Raw genomic sequence first — 8,133 nt, forward strand, 5'->3', positions numbered from 1 at the left:
GTTTTTATCTCTTAATTCCGCTTCTTTTGAGTTGAAATTGGGCAGGACCTCAACTCAAAAGCCAATCTCAGGAAGGGGTCTCCTCCAGGGGAGGGCAGGGCCGTGTTCTCTGCCCTGCTGCGGCCCTGGCAACCCCCTCTCCCCCATACACACTCCTGCCAGCTGGGCGGGCGGGCGGGGGCTCGGGGTGTCCTCCAGGACCGGCGAGTGACCACGAAGCCCTGCCCCCCACCCACTCACCCACTCTGCAGGGTGCTAGCAGTCTGGAGGGGGCTCAGAGCCGGGAGCCTGCTGGAGGGGCAGAGACCCCCGTGGGGGCACCCCCAGCCTCCAGGTGAGCTCCCCGGAGGGAATGCGCATTCCCGGGACCCCTGCAGGAAGTTGGGGTGCGGGGTCACCATGGGGGGGCTGTCCCCTGCCCGCCCCGCCCTCCCTGTGCATCACCCCAGTCGCTCTGCCTCCCTTCCTGGTAGACTCCTGCACCCCAGGTTTCTTGTTCTGTCCCCCAAGGTCCACACCAGGTGTCCCGCCCTCCCCCCTGCCCCCCTGCAGCGGCCGCGGCCTGTGGGAGCGAGGCCAGCCCCCCGGGGTCCCAGGCCGGCCGGGCGACGCTCATCAGTACTTGAAGCTCCCAGGTGCCAAACCGATTAGTGCCTTGGCTGTGCGGCCCAGAGTGGGGGCTTCTCCTCGGCCCTGACTCCCCCCCAGGGCCCCCCACCCCACCCCTCCTGGGTGTGCGGGACCAGGATGGGCCAGCGTGGGGCAGCCGGGGTGAGCCGAGGGGGGGGCAGGGGGTGGAGGTTGGGGGCTGAGTCCCCAGACCAGAGCCTGTGGCCGGTTCTGCGTCCCCCGGGGAGGTTCTAGAGGCTTCTGGCCGCTAACGGTGCTTGATTTGCCCTCCACGACCCGGGTGCCAGGTTCCGGCCGTGTGCTTCTGGAACCGGCCGCGGGGGCTGTCCTGGGAGGCGCCCCCTCGCCCACCCCTCATTCCCTCTGCATGAGCAGTGTGCGACCACCGCCCTTTTGTGGGGGGCAGGGGCGAGTACCCGTCTGCGCCCCCGGGGACACCCCCAGACCCCCGGCGCCGGGGGAGGAGGAGGGCAGTGGGCCCCGGGCACAGGGGTCTCAGTGTCAGAATAAGGCTGGGACACGCGTGGCCGGGGTGGGGGGTGCTGAGACCCCCTCCCCTCTCTGAGCCTGTCTCTGGGCCCTGTGACGGCGCCTCCGCTGTGCCCCGCCCGGCCCATTGGTGGGGAGACGGAGCGAGCCCCCCTCAGTGTTTTCGTTTCTGTTCAGACGCTTGCAATGCGCTGGCCCCTGCCCGCCGCCCCCCTGCCCCCCACCCCCCACTGTTGCGCATTCTGGAAATGACCGTCCTGTGTACTGTAAATAAAGGCTGGACAGAAAAATCAGAACTCTTTGGCCGACTCCGGGGCGTGCATGCGAAGGAGTGAGTGGCGACTTTGAGGGGGGGGTGTGTGGAAGGCAGGGGCTGCCTCAGTTTCCCCACCTGCCATCCTGGGAACAGGGGAGAAGCATCCCTCGGTGCGTTTGTCTTCTGCAGAGTTGGAACCTATGAACCCTGGCACCTCTCTGGCCTCTCACACCCCTGAATCTGGGATCCCCCAAACGCCCTGGGGAAGACCCCTGCAGTGACCAAGGTCTAACTGCTTGCAAAACTGTCTCCAGGGGTGGGGGCTGGAGCGATAGCACAGTGGGGAGGGCGTTTGCCTTGCACACGGCTGACCCGGGTTCGATTCCCAGCATCCCATAGGGTCCCCCGAGCACCGCCAGGAGTGATTCCTGGGTGAAGAGCCAGGAGGAACCCCTGAGCATTGCCGGGGGTGACCCAAAAAGCAAAAAAAAACAATTGGGGACACCCCAGCATTTAGTGTGGCCTCAGGTGCTGAGCGCCCCCTCCTGTCGGCCCACGTCCCACATTGGGGTCTCGGAGCCCGGAGTTAATCTAACTCCTGAGCACCCCAGTGAACCCCCTGCTCCCCCACCCCCAAGAAAAAAAGCAACTGTTGGTTTTCCCAGCTTGAGTTATTTTCTGCTGAAAATCCCTGCTTTGGGCGTAGGATTGGGACAGGGGGTGTCCTGAATTAGAGGTCTCGGCTGGGTGGGGGGAGCCTTGGAGGAACTGCATTTGCCCTGCGGAGAGGTCTTCCAACAAGTTGAGGGCACCCACATGTATTTAAAGCTAGTGAGCCGGGATTGGAGCGATAGCACAGCGGGGAGGGCATTTGCCTTGTGCACTGTTGACCCGGGTTCGATCCCTGGCATCCCATAGGGTCCTCCAAGTATAGCCGGGACTAATTCCTGAGTGGCAGAGTGCAGAGTAATTCCTGAGCATCGCTGGGTATGAACCAAAAAGCAAAAAAAAAAAAAAAAAAAAATCAATAAAAAGGGGCTGGATTGATAGCACAGCGGGTAGGACATTTGCCTTGCACGTTGCCGACCCGGGTTCAATCCCTGGCATCCCATAGGGTCCCCCGAGCACCGCTAGGAGTGATTCCTGAGTGCAGAGCCAGGAATAACCCCTATGCATCGCCAGGTGTGACCCAAAAAGCAAAACAAACAAAAAAATCAAAATAAAGCTAGTGAGCCCTGGTGAACGCGTGTGCAAGAACTGCTAAGGAAGGGCACCCTCATCCGGGCCTTGCCTGGTGCTCTGGCCACGTGGCACTGCGGGCAGTGGAGGGGTGCAGGCGTAGGGCACTGAAGAAAGGGAGGATGGAGGGAGGATGGAGACCTGGGGCTTCTGGTTGCCTTTCCTGACGCTACCACAGGGTGGCGGCAGTGAGCCTAGCGCCCCGTTCCTGCCTCCACCTTCAGACTTGGAGGTCGGCTGCCCCAGTCCACACCCCTCCCTCCTGTTGTCAGGTTTTGCTCCAGACCCCCAGGACCTTCTAGATGCAGAGCCCAGACTGAGCAGAGCGGAACTACTCCAAGACTATTCCCCTCCGGGACCCACCGTGGTCTCACTCTATGGGAGGGGAGGGTCTGCCCGAACCCCTAAAGCCAGCCTCATCCCTCAGGAATGCAGTGATAAAGTGGTCAGCGGCTTCCTGCCCCGCTCAGCCTTGGGGCAGGGGAGGGGTCCAGAGAGCCGGGAAGTTGCTGCTCATGGAATTCATCCCAGCCCCTGTTTCTGCAACTTGTGGGGGATGTTCCCGTCTGGGCGCGCGTCTGCCTGGCGGCGCAGTGGGTGTGTGCGTGCATTTCCCTGCGTCCGTGTGCATGCATGCACGTGGATGCAGGTGCGCCCGAAATTCCCCGCACGTGTGCAGGTGCAACGCCCCTGCGGGAGGTGTGCTGCCGCGGGCGTTCCACCAGGGGGCGCCGCGAGGCTGCGTTAGGGGGAGCGCGCTTCTAGTTTGCAAGCCCAGGGCAGTGGGGAGGGTGGGCGGGGGTCCCCTGCAACTAAAGCATCCTGAGCAGCGTTTGTGGGTGTCCCCGCCCTCATTCTGGACTTCACTAGGCATGGGGTGACTAGCGGGAGGTTTTTGCAGGACCCACATTGCAGGACCCACATTTATAGTTTGATTTGGGGGGGTGGTGGTGTTTGTATGGATTTTCTTCAATGCTGTACCCAATGCAGTACCAAGGATCAAACTCAGGGCATGCAAGGCTTGGGGCCACCCCTCTACCCCAACCCTCCGGCCCCCACATTTGATTATCTGCGTTCTTGGATGTCTGGGAGTGAAAACCCAAACCACCAAGGATGTTGGCTCTGTCCATGGTGCTGAGCAGACGAGTCTGGGGTGGGCTTCCCTGGAGGATGTGTTCTGGGGGGGTCCCAGAGGGGCGGGGGGCACACCGAACTCTGGTTTGTCACAGGAATGCTTTGTGCAGGCTCTGAAGTAGGGGCAAACCCCCAGGACGCTATTGACGGGGTGTCATCTCGGTCATACTGTGTTCCCACCGGCTTCACGTCTTAGGGTATGTGGGGGTCACTGCACCCCTAGAAATGACCTGCACCCCCCCATCCTGCCTGCATTCTCAGCCTTCTGGGACAGCACCGCCTCCTCTGGGAGAGCAAGTCTGTGATTGTTTGGCTGATTTATTGGGGGGTTCTCAAGTGATGCTCAGGGGTGCAGGGGTGGAGCCAGCACCCCACCTGCTATCCTGCCTCTGCCCCTGGGGTGTCTTCCCCTCCAGCAGGCATATAACAAATTTATTCCATATTACTTGAAATAAAAATAAATAAACTAGGGGCTGGAGCGATAGCACAGCAGGTAGGGTGTTTGCCTTGCATGCGGCACACCCGGGTTCGATTCCCGGCATCCCATAGGGTCCCCTGAGCACTGCCGAGCACTGCCAGGAGTGATTCCTGAGTTCAAAGCCAGGAGTAATCCCTGAGCATTGCCGGGTGTGACCCAAAAATAAGCAAAATAAAATAAAATAAAATAAAATAAAAAAGTAAAAAAAAAAGTCAATTTGTGATAACTAATTGTTATTTGTTTGGTTTGGGGCGGGGAGGCTCAGGGCAACTCCAGCTGCTGAGGGCAGGGTTGGAGGTGTCTGCCCAGAAGGACCCACAGCATTGCCCCTCCAGTGATTCTGAGGTGCACGGGGCTGTCCCCCAATCAAACTGGAGAGCGTTCTGCTCGGGGACGCACCTGCTGTTGTGTGATGTGGACCAGCTGCAAACAGAGCTGGTCCGAGTACCCCGGCACAGCCAGGGCGAGCTGGCCCCCGGGGTCTGGAGCTGGCCGACAGCCCCCTTACAGGCGACTGGGCCCCACGGCCGGCCACAGGCGCTAGCAGCGGTCGCAGCGCGGTCCCCAGACCTCCGAGCAGGCAGGTTCGGTTTATTTATCCCGGCTAATTACCGCTGGCAGGCCCGCTCTGCGCCCCCAGCAGCCTCGTTCCGCGGAGATCCTCTGCCATCTGCTTTGAGGCCTCCGGCCGCGCCCCTCCTGGCTCCTGAGCTCGGAGCAGAGGCCCTGACGGCTGTTGGCGGCTGCCCCGGAGGCTCCCCGCTCGGCTCCAGTCAGGAGCAGCTGCCCCGGCACTGTCCCGGGACTGACCTCCAGTCCCACCCTCTCCCCTGGACACAGCCCTATTCGGCTTCCTCTGCCGCCCAAGGCCTTGATTTCGTCAGGAATTCCTGGGCCAGCAGAAAGGAAAGGGAGGCGTTTGCTGTGTGCGTGTGCGTGTGTGTGTACTGTGTATATGTGAATGCGTACATATGTGTATGTGTCTGCATGTGCTCACCGCGTGTGTGTGTACTGTGTATATGTGAATGCGTACATATGTGTATGTGTCTGCATGTGCTCACTGCGTGCGTGTACATGTAAATGCATGGCAGTTGCCTGCACGGGTGTATGTGCATGTGCGTGTATGTGTGTATGTGCCTGTATGTGTAGTGCATGTGTATCTGTATGCACATGTATGTGTATGCGTGTATGTGCATGTGCATGTATGTGCAAGTGCAAGTATGTGTAGTGCATGTGTACATGCATGCACATGCATGTGTATGCATGTGTGCATGCCTGTGCGTGCACGTGTATGTGCATGTGTGTGCATCTATGCACATACATGCGTATGTGTGCATGTGTATGTGCACATGTGTATGTGCATGCATGCACATGCACATGTATGTGCATGCATGTGTGTGCACGTGCATGTGTATGCATGTGTGTGCACGTGCGTGTGTGCATGTATGTGCATGTGCAAGTATGTGTAGTGCATGTGTACCTGTATGCACATGCATGTGTATGCATGTATGTGCACATGCGTGTATGTGCAGTGCAAGTATGTGTAGTGCATGTGTACATGTATGCACATGCATGTGTATGCGTGTGTGCATGCCTGTGTGTGCATGTACATGTGCATGCATGTGTAGTGCATGTGTACCTGTATGCACATGCACGTGTATGTATGTGCATGTATGCATACCTGCATGCATGTGTACATGCATGCACATGCATGTGTATGTGTGTGTGCGTGTATTGCGTGTATGTGTATGTGCACGGGTGTATACATATAAGCATATCCCTAGACCCAAATCAGATTGTCTTAGGAAGGCAGTTGCCCGTCTGTCCACCATCATCATCCAGGGCTATGGGGGGCAGGAATCCCCCCAGTGTTTTGTAGGCTCGAGGCCCTGAGTTTGTCCCCCGTCCCCTGCAACCCCAGCACTGCCTTAGCAGCAGAGCCTCACAGGTCCTGAGCCCGGGTCCCGGGGCCCTCACTGCAGGCAGAGCTGGACCCTCACTCGACCACTGCCAACAAGATTCACACACCCACAGCACGCCTGGGGGGAGGGGAGAAGCATTCGCAGGAAGGCTGGAGCAGAAATATGGGGGAGCCAGGGCAGAAGGTCAGCCCCAGATGCTGCTGCTCGGTGGGGGAGGGGACAGATGTGGGAGGGCACGTCCTGGCCCAGCCTCTGGCCACTGTCACCTGGAGGGTCAGTATTGGGGGCGGAGCCTGGCCAGGGAGACCTGGAAGCTCAAGTCTGGAAGTTTCTCCCTGGCTGGGCGCTGGGGCAGGCCTGGTTTCTGGCCGACACAGTGACCTGATGTCCTTGCGCTCCTGTGTCCACTCTGGTGCAGAGCCCCACCTGCGTCTTGCCTGCGGGGCCCTGGTGCGTGGGGGGCCGTGGGCCTCTCCCCCACCCCCGTGTCTCTGGAGTTCTGAGGACACTGTTTATAATTAGCGAGGCTCTCATCCCTGCAGCAGCGCTAACTCCAGGCTCATCTGCCCGCTTCTCTGGAGGTTTTTAAATAGACGGGGATGTGTTAATGACACAGAACATTATCTGTCTGTTACCGTGCTGGCAGGCAGCGGGGAAACGTGACGCTTTCCAGGAGGAGTTCATGAGGAGGAAGCCGCTCCCTTGGCTGCTGTGGCGCACGGAGCAGGCCGCCAGGAAAGGAGGGGGGGGGCGGTCTGGAATGTTCCAGAACATTCCGGAATGTCCTGGAATGTTCCAGAACATTCCGGAATGTCCTGGAATGGTTCAGAACATTCCAGCATGTCATAGGTAGACTGGGTTTATTACTTCCTTCTCGCCCAGATGCCCACCTCTGCTCTTCTGATTTTGCTGAATGAGACCTGCCCCTTCTCGCCACAGCCCAAGTCAGATGCCCAAAGGACCTGGTCTGGTGGGATAATGAAGGATGGAGGACCCACAGACGGCAGAGCAGGGCAGAGGACGGGGCTCAGAGACAAGTGGACAGACTTTTTCTTCCTTGCAAAGGAGCCATTTGCTGTGTGAGAACTGCTTGTGGACAGGAACTTATCCCTGCACGCCAATCCGGAAGTTCTAGACTGTTAGTGGGAGTTCTTTCTTTTGGCCACACCCAGCGGTGTTCAGGGATGACTTCTGATTCTATGCTCAGGGATCACTCCTGACAGGGCTCAGAGGACCGTAGCGGGTACCACGGATCGAATCTGTGGAGTCCTCATTCAAAGCCAGCGCCCTCTCCTCTTTTCCCTCTTTTTTTCTTTTTTATTTTTTTTGCTTTTTGGGTCACCCGGCGATGCTCAGGGCTGACTCCTGGCTCTGCACTCAGGAATCACTCCTGGCGGTGCTCGGGGGACCCTATGGGATGCTGGGAATCGAACCCGGGTCGGCCACGTGCAAGGCAAACGCCCTCCCCGCTGTGCTATTGCTCCAGCCCCGCGCCCTCCCCTCTGTGCTGTCACTCAGGGCCCCTCTCAGTGGGCGTTGCTCCCCTTCCCCTTGGGAATTCTTTAATTAATTAATTAATTAATTTTCTTTTTGGGCAACACCCGTCTATGCTCAGGGGTTCCTCCTGGCTCATGCACTCAGGAATCACTCCTGGCGGTGCTCGGGGGACCCTATGGGAACCGGGAATCGAACCCGGGGTCCCAAGCGTGCAAGGCCAACGCCCTCCCCGCTGTACTATCGCTCAGGCCCGCGTGGGAATTCTTGAGGCGCACCCGGTGGCTCAGAAGCGCCCCCTGCAGGAGGTCGGCGCGGCGGGCCCGGGACCCTGCAGCTGCCTCGGATTCTGATTGGCGGGGAGTAGTCACGTGCTGAGCGCGCGGCTGCCGATTGGCCAGGAGATCCCGGGGGCGTGGCCGGCGCGGCCACTTCGGGCAGGTCGAAGCGGGCGACCCCGAAATGGGACGGTGTCCCCCAAAATAGTCCAG

Source organism: Sorex fumeus, unplaced genomic scaffold (assembly GCF_029834395.1).
Source record: "Sorex fumeus unplaced genomic scaffold, SorFum_2.1 ptg000272l, whole genome shotgun sequence".
NCBI classification, from domain to species: domain Eukaryota; kingdom Metazoa; phylum Chordata; class Mammalia; order Eulipotyphla; family Soricidae; genus Sorex; species Sorex fumeus.